General features: G+C 42.8%; 2 protein-coding genes across 3 annotated transcripts in view; one reads left to right on the top strand and one right to left on the bottom strand.

Moving 5' to 3' along the window:
• The window catches only part of LOC149313442 (transcription initiation protein SPT3 homolog), a 285,233-nt gene extending 282,431 nt beyond the window's left edge, over positions 1-2,802 (bottom strand). Inside the window, exon 1 of one of the 2 annotated variants that reach the window (XM_089519115.1) lies at positions 2,715-2,802. The gene's annotated coding sequence lies outside the window, so the exon portion shown is untranslated. The remainder of the gene's footprint in view (positions 1-2,714) is intronic. The other variant, XM_089519116.1, reaches the window with a different exon arrangement.
• The window catches only part of LOC149313440 (runt-related transcription factor 2-like), a 301,695-nt gene that overhangs the window by 50,191 nt on the left and 227,132 nt on the right, over positions 1-24,372 (top strand). The window lies entirely within an intron of this gene.

Here is a 24,372-nt window from a genome sequence, read left to right as displayed (position 1 = left end):
ATATAAATGAAACTGTTTGTTTGTTTTAAACATACAGTATATATTTATTTAAGCTTAAACATATATAAAATACACATTAGATAATATATTCCATTGTAAACATATTATAAACATACATACAATACGTATCATTCATAAATCTAATTTCTTAAGCCTGCATAAAGTACAGTAAAAGAAAACTGGAACAACATTAGATAGGCTAGGCTAGTAATACTAACCTACTCCTATTCTGACTTCGACTTAACCCAATCCTATGTCTTCCTACTCTTTTTACCCATTATGCATCTGTTTATTCCTGTCTTTTGTCTATCTTTTGTCTACTCCTATCTTTTGCCAAACTGGATTATTTCTGCAGTGTGTTTTAGACCTTAGAAATGAATCTCTCCTTCCACATAATAACAGGAGTTATTATCGCCGGAAAAGTAGGAAAGCAAGCCTGGAGTAACCTCTGAGGAAAGGGCAGACCCTCTGAAGCCTAGAAGATACACACACACACACACACACACACACACACACACAGAGCAAGAGGCCCCCCCATCTCCATCCCTCACTCAGACTCTTGAACTCACCACCCAAAGACCACTCTGTGAAGACTTTGCAGGGTTGACCAATACACAACAGGCAGCCCTGCTAACCCCTTTAAGATCCAATACCTCTCACACTCACAGATATGTACAGTATGTTCATGTATAGATAGACAGTTAGATAGACATGTGCATGTGTCTATGTATATATAGAGAAGGAGTGGTCCCCCAACTGTGCTCTTTAAGGGATTTTGGCTTTCAGCTCCCAGAATCCCAGGCTATTGGCCAACACGGCTGAGGCTTCTGGGAGCTGGAGTCCAAAATGTCTTAAAGGGCACAGTTTGGGGACACGATAGAGATAAAATAAATATAGGTACGTGGTAATACAGTCGGCCCTTCTTATACACTGATTTTTTAATACATGAATTCAAGCATCCAGGGTTTGAAAATGTTCAAAAAAAGTATAAATTTCAAATGATCAAACCTTGATGTTCCATTTTTTTATAAGGGACACCATTTTGCTCTCTCATTATATTTAATGGGACTTGAGCACCCACGGATTTTGTTATACAAGGAGGATCTTGAAACTAAACCCCAGCGTATAACAAGGGTTCACTGTATAATCGCCGCTTTGATCAGGTTTTGGAAAAGCGGGATACAAATAAACTATATTATTATTATTATTATTATTATTAATATAATATAATAAAATTTATTCGGTCTTTGACCAGTATAGGTATGTGTGTGAGAGAGAGGGAGGGAGGGAGACACATACACACATATATGCATACATGTACATACATATATATATATATATATATACACACATATATATACAAACACACACACATATATATATAGACATATAAATTTATATACACACACATATATATGCATACACATACGTATACATATATATATATACACACATATATACAGACATATAAATTTATACACACACACATATATATGCATACACATACGTGTACAGATATATACATATACACACATATACAGACATATAAATTTATACACACACACATATATATGCATACACATACGTGTACAGATATATATATATACACACATATATACAGACATATAAATTTATACACACACACATATATATGCATACACATACGTGTACACATATATATATATATACACACATATACAGACATATACATTTATACACACACACATATATATGCATACACATACGTGTACAGATATATATATATACACACATATATACAGACATATAAATTTATACACACACACATATATATGCATACACATACGTGTACACATATATATATATATACACACATATACAGACATATACATTTATACACACACACATATATATGCATACACATACGTGTACAGATATATATATATACACACATATATACAGACATATAAATTTATACACACACACATATATATGCATACACATACGTGTACACATATATATATATATACACACATATACAGACATATACATTTATACACACACACATATATATGCATACACACATATATACACACACAAACAAATATATACATATTTATACATACACACACACACATATATAATACAGTCTGGTGCCACTTTTAACTGCACACACACACACAGTGGACCCTTGTTATCTGCTGGGGTTTGGTCCCAAGGTCCCCTTGTATAACAAAATCCGTGGATGCTGAAGTCCCATTAAATATAATGACTGAGCAAATGCTGTCCCTTATATAAAATGGAAAACCAAGGTTTGATCATTTGGAATGTATACTTTTTCTGAACATTTTCAAACCGTGGATGCTTGAATCCGTGTATAAGAAGGGCCGACTGTATACACACACACACCTCTGTGTGTACGTATAAAACAATGCAGTCTGGTGCCACTTTTAACTGCACAGGCACATATCTATTATGCACACACACACACAAGGGTGCCCCTTCTCCTTCTCCTCCTCCTTCTTCCCCGCCCAGCCCGGGGGTCACGTGACGCCTCCCCTGCCTCAGCTCCCTCAGCGCCCTCCTCCTCCTCCTCACAGACACACTCCGCCAGCAGAGCGGAGGGAGGGAGAGAGGGAGGGGTTGGGCCTGAGGGTCCCACGCAGAGGCCCAGTCCAGGGGCGGAGGAGCCCAGGTTGCCCTTCTCCCCCAGACAGACACACAGACAGACTCACTCTCTCTTAGTCTCTCTCTGACTTACTGGCCGGGACGGGAGCGCGAGCGAGCGAGCGAAGGCGCGAGCGGGGAAGGGGCGGGGGCTAGGCGCGAGCGGGGAAGGGGCGGGGCTAGGCAGTGAGGGAAGCGCGCGAAGGAAGGAAGGAAGGAGGGGGCGGGGCCTGGCAGCCATCTTTGGAAGGGAAGTGGGCGTGGCTTCCTCTTTGGAGGCAGGATCAAGCTGAGGGAGCCCTGTATGGACCTCTCCTCCTCCTCCTCCTCCTCCTCCAAACAAACAGCCTTCCTTTATATGCCCCTTCATACTGAACTAACAGTAGTTTATTGTGGCACCAGACCTATACTACAATAACCATGGCACCAGAGCTGTGCCTGACAGAGAAGGCTCAATGCCTCACTAAACTACACTTCCAATGACTCCCCAGCATTGAGCCAGGGCAGTTAAAATGGCCTCAGACTGGATCATTCTGCGGTGTGTTTTGGACCCAGGCTGGTTGTCTGGAATGGGGGCTGCTGCCACACTGCTGGAAAAAATCCACTTCGATGCCGCTTTAGCTGCCGTGCTCAATGCAATGGGCTTTGTAGTTTTGTGAGACGTTCTTAGCCTTCTCTTGCCAGATGGCTTTGTTGCCTTCTGCGCTGCAACACAGCAAACTACAAATCCCAGGATTCCATGCCACCGAACCACAGCACTTAAAAGTGGCACCAGGCTGCATTATTCTAGCTGTGCAGATGCGGTTTGGGTGGGGAAATGCCAAAAAGCATACAAAATGTGTGGCATTTAAAAGATATTTTGTTGTAGCCTATGATACCTGCTGTTTGGGGCCACCACTTACTATCTCTCTTCCAGTGTACAAGGGCCCAGTGCTAAATTGTGGCCCCGTTGGCTGCAGTTGCTTCTTTCTTTCCTGGACATTCTCCATTGACCAGCAGCCAGGAATTTCAGGAGCACAGCTTCAATACAAAGTGTGGTCAACCTTTAGATCCCAGCCAGGCTGCATTGACGCTGGAGAAATAACCCATTTTGGCCCCACTTAACTCTTTGTGTGGCTCAAGGCTATGGAATTCTGGGAGTTGGAGTTCATTATGGGGCCCAGAGCAGGCGGCATGATGGCGCTCCGGCAATGCAGAACTCAGGTGCCACACACTGCAGGAGCACAAAAGAGTCACCGTCGTGGTGGGAAGCGGCTTTTTTCTGCCCCCAAAAGGAGTGGCATTTTGCCACTTATTTTGGGGCCGGATAAATGCCGGATTGGGGCCACGGCGTGCGGTTGCCGCAGCACGGATCCAGCGCTCAAAGGGGCGGTATCAATCTTGAGGTTTGTCTGTTACAGCTCTCCACCAAAAAGCAAAATGATATGTTGTCCAATGTTGTTCCAAATAAATTATAATTTGACACCGTCATCAGGGTGCGGATAGGAAATCTCCAAGCAAACGTTTTCCAGGTACATTTATTTAAATTAGGTGAACAAGCAGCAAACTAATAGGTATATATAGAAGGGCATACAATAAACAATAAAATGGTAGATAAGCTTCGCCATGCACAAATGAAGAAACCTTATCTTCACACACATGCTTTTCTAGATCTACATCATTTCTGATTGACATTGAGAGAAAGGATCTTGGGGTTATGAAAATTGCCCTGTACCAGCCCACAGTCAACTAACTGTCATGAAAAGCCAAAAAAAGTGACTAAGGGCCCGTACAGACAGGCCAAAATAAAGCTGCGTCGGGTCACTTTGGCCTGATACAGACAGGCCAAAATAAAGCTGCTTCGAGTCACTTTGGAGGTATGGTGTTTCAATGATACATGCGTCCTAAGAGTCCAGAAGCTGCACCAAAGCCACGCTCAAGTCCTAAGGACTGGAGTGCATCTTTGGTGCAGCTTCCAGACTCTTAGGACACATGTATCTATTGAAACACCATACCTCCAAAGTGACCTGAAGCAGCTTTATTTTGGCCTGTCTGTATAGGGCCTTTGGCAGTATGCTGTTTAAATGATGCATGTGTCCTAAGAGGTTGGAAATGTGCCAAAGCTGTATTTTAGTCCTTTTAGTCCTTAGGACTGGAGCATGGCTTTGGCATGGTAGTTATGACCTCTTAGGACACATGTATCATTTAAATAGCATACATCCAAAGTGACCCGAAGCAGCTTTATTTTGGCCTGTCTGTACAGTCTCTAAGAAAATTTCCCTTGAGTTGGGTTTCCAAATTTGTGGTACTACTGTTGGAAAAACCTCTTTGTAACAGCTCAGTTCACCATTCAGTGGTTTTTGGACTGACTGGTAATGCTGCCTAGGGCAGTTGGAATTCTGACATAGTCTGTGGAACGACCATTTGCCCACCCCAGTTTATAGCTTTAAAGAGTTAGCCACTAACCCATGGGTGTTTAAGCCAATTCAAAGCCAAAAATTGGTCCCTTATGTTCCTTGTGCCTTGCTCCAGTCAATAATATGATTAACACTTTTTGATCAGAAAACATGCAGGGGTAGCTGTGTTGGACATTTAACAAATGCAAACAAAAATCCATCACTTATACCTTTATTGGCCAAAATGCACAATAGACTTGTTGCAAGTTTTCGAAGCTCCATGGGCTTCTTCATCGGGCAAGATGTTACAAACCAAACAGAAGGGGAAAAAACAATTGGAGATGTTTGTCAGATGCCTTCATATTGTTTTAGTCCTTAGTAAAGATGATACACTGTGGAGGATATATTTTGTGCAGGCAGGCTCTTCCTCCTCCTAGCCATGCGGCAATAGGGAGATTTTCAAAGTCCAGGAAATTTAAAGTCCATTTGCATCTCAACAGGGACCCTTGTTTTGCAATCCAATATGTTGGTCAGGTTTGTGTATCTGGTATCTTTTCAAGGGCCTCACACCGAATGCACTGTAATTCTGTTATAAGATACTGAGTGAGGTTATAGTTACATGATACATTTAAATCTGCTTGAGGTTTGTCTGTTACAGCTCTCCACCCAAAAGCAAAATGATATGTTGTCCTACGACAGAAACAGGGATCTCTGCAGAGACCAACAGTATAACTGTTCCAAATCAATTATAATTTGACACCACCATCAGGTACGGATAGGAAATCTCCAAGCAAACATTTTCCAGATACATTTATTTAAATTAGGTGAACAAGCAGCAAACTAATATAGAAGGGCATACAATAAACAATAAAATGGTAGATAAGCTTCGCCATGCACAAATGAAGAAACCTTCTCTTCACACACATGCTTTTATAGATCTATGTCATTTCTGACTGTCATTGAGAGAAAGGATTTTGGGGTTATGAAAATTTTACAGAAAATATCAACAGTGTGTACTGAGGCATTGTTATGTTCCATGTGATGGTCTCAGTTGGGTAGTGGTCTCGGCCAAGGAGAAGTCTACTAGTCCAGGTTCCTTTAAGGGGAGCAAGGCACCATGACATAAAACAGAGACAAGGATCCAATGGCGCACTCATGACGTAAAGCGATGCACAACTGCGTGCATCACTTACATCAAAATGGCGGCAACCAAGTACATGGGACGCCGCCATTAGTCCCCTGTCACGCTGTGCTAGGGTTAGGGCATGGTCCCTAACCCTAAAATCGATGGCAGCACGGCACTTTGGGACTGTCTGTCCCGCACAAATGTTATGGAATTCTGGGAACTGTAGGGTTTATTTTAGACATATTAATATTGGCCTTTTACAGACTGCCAAAATAAAGTTGCTTTGGGCCTCTTTGGAGGTATGCTGTTTAAATGATGCATGCATCCTAAGAATCCGGAAGCTGCACCAAAAGCTGCACTCCAGTGCTTATGAATGGAGTGTGGCTTTGGCACGACCTCCGGACTCTTAGGACCCATGCATCATTTAAATAGCATACCTCCAAAGAGACCCCAAGCAGCTTTATTTTGGCAGTCTGTAACAGGCCTCTGTCAGAAAGAGTTCTGGTGCCACAATAAACTACAGTTCCCAGGGTTCCCCAGGACTGACCAAGGCAATTAAAGTGGTCTCAAACTGAATTATTTCTGCATTGTGTTTTGGACCACAGTCTTTTTTTAGAGGGCATTTCATTTACCTTTTAGAAGGGGTTTAGGGGAAAAAACCAAAAGAAACTGCTGAAACTTTATTGTGAGAAAAGGAAATATTGAAAGTACCACTTTAGAACACATTTTACAGTCAGCCCTCCACATTCATGGTTTTGACTTTGTGGATTTGATTATTTGTGGTTTTGATTAATATCTTCTCTCTAGGAATCTCTAGGTCCTCCAGCACAACTCTGCCAGAGATTGACCATAGAGTTGTGCTGGAGAACCTAGAAGTTCCTAGAAAAAAAACACTGCTCTAGGCATTTGTAGGCCCTTCTGTAATCCTGTGATTAACCTCTGGTAGATGTTGACCGTAGAGTTGTACTGGAGGACCTAGAGATTCCTAGAGAGTTATTCTCTCAGGTAAAAAGAATAGTGTTGTTGTTTTTTTTTCAGTTTTTCCACATTCATGGGGGTCCTTCAACCCCAAGAAATGTGGAGGGACCACTGTATATAACCCATCACAAAAGAAAGGACCATTAGATCTAAATACATTTGCAATCAGAAGAAATTCAAAGGGGATTTGTAGTAGCCCTGGTAGCTAAAAATAAACCATGACTGTTAAGGGGGAGTCAGAGTTATATAGGAAGGCTGGGAAAATCAGTCAGGAAAAAGCCTTCTGCAAAGACATATTGCTGACACTAACATGGGCCTTAACAATCCAGTCCTACAGTTAGTTACTTAAAAATAAGTTCTACTGTATTTAAATTACTAGTTTATTCCTAGCTATGTATGCATAGGGGTACAGTACAGTCTGAGTGTTTCTGCAGTCAAATTATGCTGTGTCTGCTGTCTGACCACTACTCCTTAGGGCTTTCTAAACTTTGTAAGATTTTTCTTCCACTTTTAATAACATCAAGCTCTTATTACCCATCATAAAGTATCCAGAAAAGGTCACAAAAATTCTTCCTCCATAGGTCACTCTTAAGATACTTATGTCATTATGATCTCTTTCAGAATTTTTTTCCACTGGAGGATGCCCAAGCCATAACTTGTACCAAGTTTCACATTAGGATAGGCTTTGGTTTTTTTGTCGTTTGTTTTTACTTTTATTGTTGCTCAGAACATTAAAAAGTTGTTGTTTTTTTTAAAGGAGAACGATTTCACTTTCCAGCTACAAAGCATGTAATTTACATCAATCATATCAGAATTTCAATAGTTCTGGTGTGTCATTTAAATACAGACATTATGTCAAAATGAAGTTCCTGTCTGGGGAGAGACTGCAGCTTCTGAGAAAGAGTTTATAGAGCACTTGAGGAAAACACAATAGGAGCCTGGCTAAATCTATCACACCAGAGAAATCCTCCTATCCTGTCCACAAAGTCATTCCAAGAACATGAGCTGTATTTACATGAAATGCTTGTGGTAATTTAGTATGACTTCAAAGACCTAGTAGCAGGAGAATATGCACACCTTGAATGAGGATCACAACACTCATTACCAATAGTTGATATATTTTTTTGAAGTACAGTATTCCAGATGCATTAAAATAAGAAACCATCCATACTTTTGTAAAAGCCACACCTAATAATGAATTGGACTACAATGGGATAACTATTTCTTTTTTCCTGCCAGACAATCAAAGCAAATGCCATTTTTTTAAATAAACAAATTATTTTGTCTTTCTGTTTCTATCTGTGTCTGAACTGTGAAGTCCTGGTTTATATTAGAGAATTATATTTTTCCTTCTTTTTGATAGTGAACATTCTGTCACTAATATTTCTGCCTATCTTGTCCAGAATCAGCAAATCATAGAGTTGGAAGAGACCACAAGGGCTACCCAATTAGGGTTGCCATACCTCCGGACCTCGAAACCGGGAAAAATGTAGGACAAAAATTTCAAATGTAGGACACACAAACATGTGTCCTACATTTGAAATTTTTATCCTACATTTTCCCTCGCCGCTTGGGCTCCGCCCCCGCCGCAATCGCAGCGAGGCCCAGGGCCCAGGCGGGGAGGGAAAGCCTCCCTGAGTGAAGGATTCCCTCCCCGCCTGGGCCCCCAGCCTTGCCACGATCGTGGCAGGGAGCGGGGGCCCAAGCGACGAGGGAAAGCCTCCGCCTTAAGGGGGCTTTCAGTCGCCGCCTGGGCCTCCGGCCTCGCCGCGATCGCGGTGGGGAGCGGAGGCCCAAGCGGCGCGGGAAAGCCTCCCTCAGCTTGCCACATCCTGCCCGGGGGCGGGGGCAAACCGGGGCGGGACCGTGCGGACGTACCCCAAACCAGGAAAGTCCCGCCCCCAGGCGGGATATGGTAAGCCTACACCCAATCCAACCCCATTTTGTCATGCAGGAACTCTCAAACAAAGCATCCCCACTGACAGATGGCCATCCGGCCTCTATTTAAAGACCTCCAAAGAAGGAGACTCCACTACACTCCGAGGAAGGAATGTGTTCCACTGTCGAACAGCCCTAACTGTCAGGAAGTTCCTCCTAATGTTGAGGTGGAATCTCTTTTCCAGATATTCACAGTGCTTAGTATGGGTGAATCCAAAAATATCCTGTCATCTCCTAACCTTATATGAATGTCTCCAAATGTTTCCTCCTCTAGTCTATCTCAAGACATTATGCAGACACTAGGGCCAAGATTTGTCTGCAGTGTACCTCTGACTGTAGCCAATGGCAGTGGAATCAGGACTGTCTTTTGTCTCCCCGGCTCCTATTGCAGCTCTCTTTGACACCAGAAAACCTGTTCCAGGGGTTTTCTAGCCCTCTAGAGCAGGTTTTAAAGATGTACTAGGACCTGGAGGTAGGAGATGTTGATTCCCATAGAAGTTTACTATTTATTTAATTTATATGCTGCCTTTATCTCCAGAGGGACCCATGGCAGCTCACATACAAGATATTTAAAATCTCAGTAAATTTCAAAACAATTCAAAACATCTATGCACAATATAAAACCACATAAAATATATACAAAAGTTTAAAAACATAACTAAAAGTCTACCTGCTCCATAAAATCTGCCCTCCTATGCATTGTGTACCAAATGCTTGTCTGCATAAAAAACATTTTTACTTACCAGCGAAAGGCCAGCAGCGAAAGGCCAGCCTAGCCTCCTGAGGAAGGGAGTTCCAGAGGGTGGGAGCAACCAGCCAGAAGGCTGTCTCCTCACCAAGCTAGCCTGTGATGTTGGCAGGACCGAAAGTCTTCTCCTGAAGATCTTAGAGTTCTAGTAGGTTTGTATGGGGAGATTCAGGGGCTGTACAGATTGCCCCTAAGGGGTGGCAGGAGGCCACACATTTCCTGGCCAGATTGGGGCCATGGCAATCTCATGCCACAACCGCAATCCAGCCTCTGGAGGGCACAAAAAGGAGTCACAAAAAGCTACTCCTTTTGTGTCCTCCAAAGGGTGCCATAGCCATGGCAGTGTGGCTGTATGGTGCCCCTTTGATGTTGCACCATCTGGATGCATCACTGGAGTTGCACCATGATGCCCATGGGGCAGAGTTACGGCATCCAGCATTGGGACACTGCACCCTGACTCTGCCCATAGGCTGGCACAAAGTGCTGATCTGTACAGAGCCACAGTCTCCCAAACAGTCTGGACTTAAGCCATGCAGGGCTTTATACTCAGCCTATTACGTCAAGGTGGTCAAGATCCCTCCCCCGCACCCACCACCATTTTTACATCTTAAAATCTTGACTGCTTGAATGAACTGGAGATCTCAAAATGTTTGTATATATTTTCTTGCCCTTTTGTTTAGCCTAATAAAGTTGTTACACTGATAGGATTTTTTCTTCTTCTGGACTACATATTTTATTTGCTTTTCTATTGTCTTCACAGGAACAGTCTTTATCTCTAGGATGAATGTAAGAGTTAGAGACATTTTCTCAATGTAATTTTAATGTACTTTAAAAAAGAAATCTGGCTAAGTAGCAAAATCAGAGGTTGGCAACTGCAGCAGGGGGGGACGCACAGGGGCTGCTGAAAGGGCTCCCAAACAAACAAAATATAATGGCTGCAAAATCCATGTCTGGTTTTGAAAAACAGGGTGCTTTTCTTGCAAGCTCTTTAGAAAGTGAATTATCTCTTCTAAGAGAAGTGATGTGCATGAGCCAACACACATGTGCACGCATACCCACACCATTCTGCCAGGAAAAGGGCACTCTGGGAATTCAGGAGAAGTTGAAAGCCAGATAAACAGCTCAAGGGGTTTGTGTGCAGCCCCAGGGCTACACTTTGCCCACCTCTGACCTAGATAGATGCTATGTTACATGCAGATACTCATTTGCAGAGCATATGAGTTTCAAATGCTTGGTTTTCTTTATGGAGTAAATTTTGATGTCCTATAGCATTGTGACCTGATAACCATTCTGTATAAGATGTTGCCCCACCAGAAATGCATTAATTGAATGGAAACGTTATAATTTTAAAAAGGCACATGAGCAAGCTATAAAATGAAAAAGTGCCAGCTAGAGTCACTGATAATAAATTTTCTGGTAAATTTATTTTTTGCAGCCAAGGCTATATTGCAGCCTAATGGAGAAAGGGAAGACACCAATACTAACAGATGGCATTTCACGGCTGGATAGTAGCTCAAAACATTTTAAACATATTCTTCCCAAAGATTCTACAAATAAAAAGTAGCAGTCAGTATTAGTATGAAATACAGTAGCTATTAAAAAACATTAAAACTTTAAAAAAAATTAATTCCATTAAAAATGACAGCCAATGTAAGTAAATATTAAATTAAGAATATATTAATACATATTAATTATTGGATATATTAATAATCAATACATATAAACACTTTTTGAGTAAACAATATTATTTAGAAAATCTCACTGTCATGGTGACAATCACCCACCCAACTTCTTCTCTCAGATGGCAGCCCACCGCTACCACTGATATGTGAAGGCAACAAACAAAACAGCTTCATTTATATACTGCTTCATACCAAAATAACAGTGTCTAAGTGGTTTACAAGTGTAAGCTAATTGAACCCAACAATCTCGGTACTCATTTTAGCGACCTCTGAAGGATGCAAGCCTGAGTCAAGCTTGAGCCTCCTTAGCTGGGATTGAACTCGCAAATCTATAGTTTTGAGTGAGTGGCTGCAAGTACAGGCATTTAACCACTGTGCCACCAGCACAAACAGGCAGTGCTGGGGAGCCATGAGTAAGATGTGCAAAGGACAGGAAGATGACAAATTTTATCAAGTATGGGTGTTCTCACTCCTGGGCTCAGTGTATCTATAAAAATCCCCAGTTTTCACAAAATAATTGAAGCATACTTGTACATTTTGCAGATGAAAACCAGGACACTAGAGGGTGTGTGGGTGCAGGACACACCAGGTGAAACCCCAGAAGAGGGGTGACACCTAATCATGTTGTCCTTCCATGGGGGGGAGCAGGGATGTAGCCAAGGGGGGGGGGTTCTTGGGGTCCGGACCCCCCCCCTTCCGTTAGATAAAATGAATGGTGCATGCTGCCGCGCCACCGCACCCAAGACCCATTATAATGGTGGCACTTAGTCTGGCCCCCCCTTCCCAAAATCCTGGCTACATCCCTGGGGGGAGGGGAAAAGGGGTGAGCATGACCTTTTGGCCACACACCCCGGTAGCCCATCCCAGGTGGCACCATCCAAACATCATCAAAATGTGGGCAAGATTGCAAAAGTTAGTAACGAAGAAGAACAGACAAGCTAGGAGAGGCTGTAGCAGTTTGTGAGGGTCCTGGGAAGGGCACGATTCCACCCCTTTTTCTTCTCTTCTCTCTTCCCTGCTAAGTTAAATGAGTTCAAACAATGTTTGCTCTTTGAAACTACTGCACAGTGGAACACCACCTTTGCCGCCGGGCGTTCCAAATGCGTCCCTGTTCCATCCCAGAGGGCGCCATTTCTGAGAACTAAGCGGCAGCAAAGGCGGCGTTCCACTGTACAGTAAAATAGGGTTCTTGGCCCCATCCTGTCTTGTGCGCGCCCTCGCGCGCGCACACACGTTTAGAACACACTGGGCCCATTTCAGAGCAAGTACGATAAAGTCCTTAGTTTGCAGCAATTTAAGTAAACAAAGACAAAGTGGGGAAGTGAGAAGAGGATAGAAAAATGGGGGCATTTTAAAAGTATCTCAACGGGGTGGGGACAGAGGATTAATTGGAATTAATTAAGTGGATCCCAATTAGGACAATTGGAAGGTATGTTGATATAAAGCAGGGGTTGGCAACCTACGGCCCGCGGGCCGCATGCAGCCTGCTGAGCCATTGGGACAGGCCCCTGCTCGGTCCTGTTGCCGATTGCTGCCGCCAAAGGCCCTGCGGGGCAGGCGCGCGGGGCCTTGGGCCTCTCGCGCAGGCCCCTCAGAAGCCGGAAAAGAGCCGGCGAGGATGCCCGGGCGGGTGTCCCCCGCCTCCTTCCCGGCCTCTGAGGGCCTCGAGGGCCCCTCAGAAGCCGGGAAAGAGCCGGCGAGGACGCCCGCACGGGTGTCCCCCGCCTCCTTCCCAGCCTCTGAGGGCCTCGAGGCCCCTCAGAAGCCGGGAAGGAGCCCTTGATGTTCTTTGTGCAAAATCCCCTCTCTGCACCTTGTGCCTTTCTGGGTTGAGACAGTGTGCATGCTTTCTGCCTTTTATTTTGAACTGCATTTTAGTAGTTTCCATGCTTGGAACTATTATTATTATTATTATTATTATTATTATTTATTTGCCCTTGGTGTTCTTTGTGCAAAATCCCCTCTCAGCACCTTGTGCCTTTCTGGGTTGAGACAGTGTGCATGCTTTCTGCCTTTTATTTTGAATTGCATTTTAGTAGTTTCCATGCTTGGAACTATTATTATCATTATCATTATTATTATTATTTATTTATTTGCCCTTGGTGTTCTTTGTGCAAAATCCCCTCTCAGCACCTTGTGCCTTTCTGGGTTGAGACAGTGTGCATGCTTTCTTCCTTTTTTTGAATTGCTTTGTAGTAGTTTTCATGCTTGGAACTATTATTATTATTATTATTATTATTATCATCATTATCATCACTCTGGGGCGGAGCATGTGGCCCCGCCCCAGAGGGTGGAAGCTCCACCCCCAGCACGCAGCCCCGCCCCCGGAGGGTGGAAGTTCCACCCCCCAGCTTTGGCCCCCCAGTTGTCTGAGGGACAGCAACCCGGCCCCCGGCTCAAAAAGGTTGCCTACCCCTGATATAAAGGAAGCTCACTTTTACATCTGGCCACTCATGTCAATGGGGATTGGAGCCATGTTGGATTATTTCTAGGTATACAGAAGTTGAGAGTCAATGTGATATATTGGTTTGTACATTTGACTACAGCTCTGGACACCAGAGTTCAAATCCCTGCTTGGCCATGGAAACCCATTAGGTGAGGCACTCTCTCAGCCTCAGAGGCAAACGTCCTCTGATGAAATCTTGCCAAGAAACCCCTGTCATAGATTCCCTTAAAATTTCCATAATTCAGAAATGACGTAAAGGAACACAACAACAATATGCAATACACAACCACCAGCATACAGAAATGGTTCTTAGCTGCTTGAAGTTTAGTCCTGCCTCATTAATACATCACACAAGCCTTATGATCAGGTGAAGTATGTAGAAGCATCTATTTGTTCAATACCTTCCTATTTTATGATGAGCCCACTAGTTAGTTTGTGACATGTTTTCCTGCCCTTATAACCTCCACTAAGCCACAGCTTTTATGCATTCCACCCCAAAAGTAGGCATGATATTTGATTCTGAAACAGACTGTTTAAATTCTAGGCTACTGCTTTTTATGTTTACTTCTGCCTGCATCACGGTATAGCAGCATGATTACAACAGAAAGGAATATCTGTTAACAAGGTCAAGCTTCATAAATCCACCCAATGTAAATTCAGATTCAGATGCTAATTATATTTGACAACTTTGTTCATAAGATCAGAAAACATTGTCAAATTATATCTTTTTTTATAATTTGTGACTTATATTCTACACTATCCACATAATTTAGAGACAAGTCCCATTAGTTTCAACCGAACTTATTCCTGCAGAGTTAGAAAAAGATGTTATGCTCTGATACACTGCCCAAGTAAATTAAAGTACTTGAACTCAACAATTAAATTATTTTTAGAGTTACAACTGTATACTATGTTATGCATTTTATTTTTTAAATCCCTAATTACGGAACTGTGGAAATCATCCTAAACTGTCAGTCATAAAACATCAAGTATGTGTGGTCCTTCTGTTGGCAGGCCTTTTTGTTCAGTCAGGCCTTTTATATTTGTTGTTGTTTAAGGGGATGAAAAGGGTTACTTTATTCTCCTTTTCTATTTGCATTTCTAATTGGTTGTTATTTTGTGAAATAGTACTTCTTTGTAATATTCTGGAATAATAACTTTCAAGACAAACTGAAATTATATATTCCTCCCTGCCAATGTTATAGTTTAGGCATATATATTCGTATTTTCTGTACATATTGTTTCCTTTTAAATAAATGTTAGCCATTAAATAAATTGCATGTGAACAAAGCCGTGGCTAATTGTCAAAAACATTTTGATGTGATGGTAAAATATCACTACTGTTAAGCTCTTTTTAAAGTCAGTTTTGGAATGTTCTTTACCAGCTGCTGGTAAAGAAAGGTTTGCACTGCCTGGCTCCTAACAGACATTTTACTAGTTATGCTAGTTGTGCAGTATTATCTGTAGGTCTTTAGTAACTTCCATAATAGTCACGGAAATTATTAAATGGTTGTGTGAATGACACAGTTTAACAATCTTGTTGAATCAAGAGTAGGCAATGTGTGTGCCCCCTATTTCTTGAAACAGAGTACATTGAGGGCTCATGGGAGTTGTAATCCTAATATGTCTAAAGGGTCATATGATAATGCCTTTCTGGAAACGGCAGCTTGAATACTGTCACCTCTGGACAGTTGCACATATCCCTTTCACACTCCAAGAAGCTCCATGTGTACTTGTCCCTGATATATAGGTTAGGATGAGAAATGGTTGTCTATGATTACCCCAATTTGAACCTTCATTTCTCTGCTCTAAATACAACATCTTTTGTAAATGAACCAGTGGTCTACACAATTGCTTGGTTACATAAAGTATGAAACCATATTTCAAATACAAATAATGTTATTTTGTAATTGGTTATTTTACATGTAACACTCTCCATGTTGCATCCGCTGCCCATTGTGTGATGTAATAGCTATAGCTGAGAGACTATGGGCATGATCTAGCCAGAGCAAACCAAATGAAAGTGACAACACTAATTATGTGATTAATAGGAATTAATTGTTCCCATTTCAATTTGATTGTGACTTACTTTGACTTCATTTTGATCATGCCCTATGTGGTAATCTACCATTTGCAAGATAACTAAGGAATCTTTTGTTGCATCCAAATCGTAAATCAATGAGGCAAGATCAAAGTCCCTAACAGGACTGCCAGAATATTGACTGTTCAGAAAGAGCCATGTTTCAGTAGTACTTCCAGTACTGTTTAAAAAAGGGAGGCAGGGAGGGAGAGAATGTAGGAGAGGAGTCTGAGGCATCTTTAAGAGTAAGATGTATTTTAGCATGACCTTTTGTGGATTAGAAGCTGCTTTCTCAGATGATGCAGTGCAGTGTTCTGGCCTTAGGTATAAATGCACAGTTCCATAGTTTTGGGTGTTGAATCACAGTGAAATGGGACACAGCAATGGACAATTGCCTTACTAGTCATAAACCTTCAAGAAATTGGTTTAGCGTAAACAATAGCAGCATCTGTTCACTAACAAAAGATCTGATAAACTGTTAATTATCTTCAAAATGTGCCATCAGTTCAATTTCTCTGCAAGATATTTCTATTGAAGACCAAGCCTTGTAACACATAAAGGTAGCTATTAGTGATTCCATGCCTTTCTGACAAAAAAACACAATTATCTAACATCTGAATATTTGGTGCTTTTCAGAAATCTGGATCTAGACAGGTTCAGGTTGTATGAACTGAAAGTTGGCAACTGATTATTAGAAAGACTACTGTATTATGGTGACTAGGGGTTGTGGGGGATGCAAACTGCACTGGGTGATACCCCAGAGGGGGATGTCACCCAGTGAGGTGGTACATCAGGTGCAGCTACTAGGCAAGCAAGAAAGGGTGTTGTGTCAATTTCTCACTTGCCCAGCAGCCATGGTAGTCTCGTCCATTTGGACTTTGGCATGGCTGAAGCCACACCTGAGCTCAAATTGACCTTTGGGTCAACAACAAGGAGGGAGCCATCCTAGCTCTCTCGGGGGGGGGGGGGGGGGTCCAAAACTGCCAAAGCCACCAAGTCCCTACCTGTGAAGGTGGTGAAACAGAGGAAAAGACCTCCTCTAAAGATCTGAGAGCCCAGGCAGGCCCATATAGCAAGATACGATCGTTCAGATAGCCTGAATCTGAGCCATATAGAGTCTAATAGGTCATAACCAGTTCTGAATTAGGCTGGAAACAGACTAGCAACCAGTGGACCATTGCAACAAGGGAGTTGTATTCTCCATGGTGTTTATCACACTGAGGTTTTTGCAGCTCAGATCTGGGGTGACTCCTGGTTCAGCTATGCGAATTGATGTTATAACGTGAATGTTTTATCACACCTGGTTACCCTTCCATTGTTCTTCTGAATCGAGGGGGAATCCAATCCAAGGGAAGTCACAAATTGTATTACCACACCGGTGGGATTCAACGATTTCTGTGTCTTCTTCATCCCCCCTTTTTTATTTTCCCTTCCATTTCAGCAATTTCAACACACACACACACACACACACACACACAGATATACATACATATCTGTATATTCACATTCATGCACATACACATGGGGGCAAATTGCAGCGCCGCATCATGGGAAATTTGCAACCCAAGGGGTTTGCAGTGGTGTACCAGAGCAGAAGCAAAGTTGCATTCCACACCAGACCAATTTGGAGTGAAATCGAAGTGAGCTTGGAAGCAATTTCTGTGAATTCACTTTTTTCCAAATTCATCAAAATGAGGAGTCACTTTGGAATGACTGCAGAAGTGCCACGGAAGGAGCCCCCATAGAAAGGAATCACGTGTGATAACACATCACGTTATCGCATGAATTTGCTTCGTTGGACCTGCAATCACGTCGGATCTGAGCTGCAAAAAGCTGCAAAAACCTCTGTGTGATAAGGCTCAAAGTTGCTAACAATCTGGCCACATTTTCTAGGCCAACTGAAGTTTCTGAGCACTTTTCAAAGGAAGCTGCTTACACGAATCCAAATTAAGGCCCGGTACATACCTGTAAAATGGTCCAGGCTGGCAGCAGCCTTTTTTCTGCCGGAGGGAAGCCGCAGCCGCCAAACCACGCGGCTTCCCACCAGCAGACAAAGAACCTGCAAAAAGCAGGTTCTTCTCAAGCCACGGCGGTGACATAACAAATGTGCCACTGGTGCACTCATTATGTAACCGCCATGCAGCACTGTGCAGATGCCACCTGGCGCTTACGTAGCAATGGTGGCACCCATGTATACAGGGCGCCGCTATTGTTATGCCCTTGTCATGTGCAAGGGTTGTGGTGAGTGTGGGTGCTCCGCCCCCCAGGCAACCCTCACATGTGACGAGGGCGTCAGAAAGGCCCATCTGTTCCAGGCCATAATTAAGGTGTGCATCACTGTGGTCAGATGAGTTATTGCCAACTTTAACCATACAAATGTATTCCTGACCAGAAAAGAAAACTGATCCTGCAGGTTGAGGGCTGAATCCAGGGATAAATCCAAGTTCTGAATTGAGTCTTTTGCAAGAGTGAAACAGGCTTAATCCATATTCCTCAAACTGCCCTTAAATTCCTTCCTTGGAGGTCTTTAAGCAGAGGCTGGATGGCCATCTGTTGGATATGCTTTGATTGAGAGTTCCTGCATGACAGAATGGGGTTGGACTGGATGGCCCTTGAAGTCTCTTCCAACTCAATGATTCTATGATTCTATGATCACCAGGAGTATATGTGTCTTCTCTGGATTAAGCTTTGGCATGTTTGCCCTCATCCAGTCCCTTACTGACAACAGTAATATGCATGTAAACTAAGTGACAGGAATGGATTGTGTGGTAGAGAGTGAATTTGTATAGGGACGATGATTGGTTGAAAGTGAGAAAGAAGGGAAGTGTTGTGGTAAGAGTGGGAATAGGAGAGGCTGGCATTGCCTTTTGGCTGCCAGTGGCCCCCTTCCCTCTTTGTAATTTTGATCTGACATTTGACACTGCAACTTGAATGACCGCCAAAAACACTCTACCAAATTCTGAGGCATGTAGTAGAATCACAGAATCGTAGAGTTGGAAGAGACCACAAGGGCCATCCAGTCCAACCCCATTCTGCCATGCAGGAACTCTCAATCAAAGCATCCCTGACAGATGGCCATCCAGCCTCTGTTTAAAAACCTCCAAAGAACAATGTACGTCATGAGCTATGGTTTACAGAAAGACAGACACATAGTTTCTCTTATTACTGCATATAGGTTTCATCATTATGAGTCAGAGAAATTCAAAATATAGAGTATACAGATACTTGTTTCTTTCTGAGTATGGATTTTAGCATAGAAGATAGTGCACATTTTAGTGCAGGGCTGAGAAATGTGGCCCTCCAGTCATTGGACTGCCATCCCCCTGATCCCTCATGTCTGGCCTTGCTGGCTGGCATTAATAGGAGTTGCAGTCCAGAGGCATCTGGAGGGCCACACCTTCCCCATCCTGGTTCTAGTGAATGGCACACAGATGTAACATTGACCTTTTTTTCCTTTTAAAAATCATCTTAACCTATTTTATAACTCTAAAACAGTGGGCCCTAGTTAAAAAGAAAAGTTGGAGTAAAAGTCTGACTTTTTAAAAAGTTCGCTCCACTTATATATACTATCTAAACAAAGATAAAAGAGAACACTTAAAAGAATGTCAGTTAAAAAGCATCCAGTGTGACAGAGCTCCAATACCTCTTAGAAGACACTTTGTTTAAAATGCCATTAAACTTCACTAATGGACTTTTATTTTGCTAACTAGTCCAAGTGAAGTATTTAAAAATCCCAGTGATTTAAACGGATCCACTGAAATCAACAGGATCTAAAAGTGTTTCAACATGGGTTCCCATTGCCTGCTCCTATTGCAAATTTCTGTGTTTTGCCATTATCTTTTGCATCTTCTCTTCAAACTGTTGAAAAAATTCCTCTGACTCATAGGATGGCCAGAATTTCTTGTGCCACAGCTGAGTTGCAAGAACATTACATCCAGTGCCCTTGACTATATCTTCGTTAGATAGCTCCAATTTCTTATCTACAGTATATACCTCAAATAGAACACTTTTAAAAAGCTTACCCTATGCGCTTTTTAGCCATAACTATCACTCACAAGACTGAAACATTTAGCAGTATCTTTTCAATCATACAGCCATCATTCATATACTTTACATCTGCAGTCCTAAACACTCATGCAAGTGTATCCCATTGAAATCAATGAGACTTACTCCAAGTAAAAACATTTAGGCTCAGATGTACAATAATATTTTAAAGTCTAACTCTATCAGAATATTCAACATATTAATGTCCTAAATTGTAACTCTTTCCAGGGTTTAGTCAAGATCTTTTTAACTGTGTACAGTTTTCAGTAGAGAGAAGCACCCCCCCACCAAAAAAAAAGAGTGAAGGTCAGTTTTGCCAAAATCCTAAAGCTTAACAAAGTTTTAGGATTTTGGCAAAACTGACCTTCACTCTTTTTTTTTGGTATTAATGGAAATTCCACATTATAAATGACAGCAATGTATTTTAAGTACTCTGTTAGTTTCCAGCGTGTGTATGTGTGCCTTCAAGCTGCCTGTCTTTTCATGGCATCTTCATGAATTTCAGAGGGCATTGTGAGGCAAGAAATAGTCAGAGGTTGTTTTACCAGCTCATTCCTCCGAAATATAGCCTAGCGTACCTGGTGGTATTGGTTGGCAGTCTCCCATTCAAATACTAACCAGAGCTGAGCCTACTTAGGCCTTTTACAGACTGCCAAAATAAAGCTGCTTCGGGTCTCTTTGGAGGCATGCTGTTTAAATGATGCATGGGTCCTAAGAATCCAGAAGCTGCACCAAAGCTGCCCTCCAGTGCTTAGGAATGGAGTGTGGCTTTGGCGCAACCTCCGGACTCTTAGGACCCTTGCATCATTTAAATAGCATACCTCCAAAGAGACCCCAAGCAGCTTTATTCTGGCAGTCTGTAACAGGCCTTAGTTTCAAAGAGCAGACAGGATTTGGTGCCTTTAGGGTAGTTAGTTTCCAGTAGCTTCCTTTAGCCTTGAAACTTTTGTTTTTACTTAGTAGGGAAGGTTTGTGTTTCAGAAATATTTGCTAACAATAGGCCAGTATTCCACAATCTAGGTAATTTATTGTTAATTTCACCATGTTTTGTGAACCAGTGCAAGTGCTCTAAATTATAAACTCCCAAACAACAATCCATAATCTGAAACAAAGCAGTGGACAGAATTAATTTTTTATAGAAATCTAGAGTGCTTACCCTGGAGTAAACATTTTAGGCGGGAAACACTGAGGGCCAAGTGGTTGTGTGCCTCCAAGATGTTTCGGACTTACAGCTCCCCTAAAGTGAACCTGTCGCTGGGCTTTCTTGACAAAATTTGCTCAGAGCAGGTTTGCCTTTGCCTTCTTCCCCCTTTCTGAGGCTCAGACTGTACTCCAAGTCACCAAGTGGGTTTCCATGGCCGAGTGGGGATTCAGACCCTGGTCTCCAGAGTCCTAGTCCTAGTCTAATAAAAATGAGGATGATGAAGATGCTGAAACCACTATACACCTCACTGGGGGGGGGGGGGGGAGAGAATAAATCCTAACTGGGTTTAGAGTGCAAAGGCATAGCCGTGTTGGCCTCAAAAGGGCTTCCAGATCTCTTTGTATCCTAACTGGGCTGCGTTAGTGTGAAGAAATAGTGTGTAGGGACCTTGCAGCCCCTTTGAGACTGACTGAAAGAAAGACGTTGGCAGCAGGAGCTTTCCTAGGCTTCAGTCTACTTCCCCAGATGCATATTATTATTATTGTTATTATTATTATTATTATTATTATTCCAAGATATAGCCATGTTAGTCTGTGGAATCAGTCTATAGAGAGAGAGATATTGTAGCCCCTTTGAGACTGACTGGAAGGAAGACGTTGGCAGCAGGAGCTTTCCTAGGCTTCAGTCTACTTCCCCAGATGCATATTATTATTATTGTTATTATTATTATTATTATTATTCCAAGATATAGCCATGTTAGTCTGTGGAATCAGTCTATAGAGAGAGAGATATTGTAGCCCCTTTGAGACTGACTGGAAGGAAGACGTTGGCAGCAGGAGCTTTCCTAGGCTTCAGTCTACTTCCCCAGATGCATATTATTATTATTGTTATTATTATTATTATTATTATTCCAAGATATAGCCATGTTAGTCTGTGGAATCAGTCTATAGAGAGAGAGATATTGTAGCCCCTTTGAGACTGACTGGAAGGAAGACGTTGGCAGCAGGAGCTTTCCTAGGCTTCAGTCTACTTCCTCACATGCATATTATTATTATTATTATTATTATTATTCAGAGATGTAGCCCTGTCATTCTGCGGAATCAGTCTGTAGGGAGACCTTGCAGCCCCTTTGAGACTGACTGGAAGAAAGAAGGGGCAGCAGGAGCTTTCCTAGGCTTCAGTCTACTTCCTCAGATGCATATTATTATTATTATTATTAGATATAGCCATGTTAAGTCTGTGGAATCAGTCTATAGAGAGAGAGAGAGAGAGAGAGATTGTAGCCCCTTTGAGACTCACTGGAAGAAAGAAGGGGCAGCAGGAGCTTTCCTAGGCTTCAGTCTACTTCCTCAGATGCATATTATTATTATTATTATTAGATATAGCCATGTTAGTCTGTGGAATCAGTCTAGAGAGAGAGAGAGAGAGAGAGAGATTGTAGCCCCTTTGAGACTCACTGGAAGAAAGAAGTTGGCAGCAGGAGCTTTCCTAGACACAGATGCATTTCAGTAAGAAATAGTATCGCAGAGCCACTACTGTGTGCTTTCCAAAAGACCCGGGGCGAGGGGGGGGGGAGAGAAAGCGGAGTAAGGAAACGCGAAAACAGGGCTACAAAAAGCACAAGGAGAGAGAGATCCTGTCACGGACTCCCTTCTGTCTGTCTGCCTTTGGGAGGCGAGAGTGCAGCTCCCCTGGAGAATCTGGCGCCCTTTCCTCTCTCCCTCTTTATGAAGGACCCTTCCTCCTTGAAAGCTCAGCTTCATGTCGGCTGAAGCGGGAACAGGGCGGACTGGAAAAGCCCTGGAAGAAGGGGACTCTTTCCTTCGGAAGCCCTTAGGGGCAACTGGAGGAGTTCTTGCAGCCCCTTTGAGACTCACTGACAGAAAGGAGTTGGCGGCATGAGCCAAGTTGGGAGACTTCAGTCTACTTCCTCAGACGCATATGATTATGATTATGACTCGAAGTTATAGCCGTATTAGTCTGTACACAATGAGTCTGTCTGTCGCCCCTTTGAGACTAACTAAAGGAAGAAGTTGGCAGCAGGAGCTTTCCTACTTCCTCACATGCATATTATTATTATTATTATTATTATTATTCCAAGATATAGCCATGTTAGTCTGTGGAATCAGTCTATAGAGAGAGAGATATTGTAGCCCCTTTGAGACTGGAAGGAAGAAGTTGGCAGCAGGAGCTTTCCTAGGCTTCCGTCTACTTCCTCAGATGCATATTATTATTATTATTATTATCATTATTATTATTATTATTAGATATACCCATGTTAGTCTGTGGAATCAGTCTAGAGAGAGAGAGAGAGAGAGATATTGTAGCCCCTTTGAGACTCACTGGGAGGAAGAAGGGGCAGCAGGAGCTTTCCTAGGCTTCAGTCTACTTCCTCAGATGCATATTATTATTATTATTATTATTATTATTCCAAGATATAGCCGTATTTGTAGAATGAGTCTGTAGAGAGACCTCGCATCTCGTCGCCCCTTTGAGACTAACTAAGGGAAGAAATGGGCAGTATATGAGCTTTGCTAAAGTCTACTTCCCCAGAAGCATTTGGACTTAAGTCATTAGCGATGCAATATAAAACTCTTGAGGAAATCAGTTTAAATTAGGGGGGGGGGGGTTGTGGGGTTTTGGGGGCTACGAGGCCGCGTTCTGGAAGAGTTTCTTCCTGACGTTTCGCCCTTTTCTGTGGCTGAGAATGCTGGCTCCATTACTTATACCAAACTATAGGTGGTAGGATTCAAAGAGAGAGAGAGAGAGACGTGTTAGTCTGTGGAATAAGAATCTAGGCGGTAAAATCTGGGCCGGAGGGTCCTAGTGGAGGGGCTCCCCGCCGGCTGAGCCCTTGCTGCTGTGGGCCGAGTGACTGCGCCAGAGGAAAGGCGCCAGTCCGAAAGTCTGTGTTATTGGACTTCGTCAGAAATGCCTTTGGAGGATGTAATGACAGACTGCAACCCTGAGCGCGAAGGAGAATCACAGACTCCTAGAGTTGGAGTTGACCCTCCATTCCAACCTCCTTCTGCCATGCAGGAACTCTCAGTCAAAGCACTCCCTGGGACAGATGGCCATCCAGCCTCTGCTTAAAGACCTCCAAGGAAGGAGGCTCCACTACACTCCCAGGAAGGAGTCTGTCCCACTGTCTCACAGCCCTCCCTT

This window comes from Sceloporus occidentalis, unplaced genomic scaffold (genome assembly GCF_023333645.1).
Source record: "Sceloporus occidentalis isolate IW3139 unplaced genomic scaffold, rSceOcc1.0.p SCAF_4, whole genome shotgun sequence".
NCBI lineage: Eukaryota > Metazoa > Chordata > Lepidosauria > Squamata > Phrynosomatidae > Sceloporus > Sceloporus occidentalis.
This window is presented reverse-complemented; position numbering and strand designations above follow the sequence as displayed.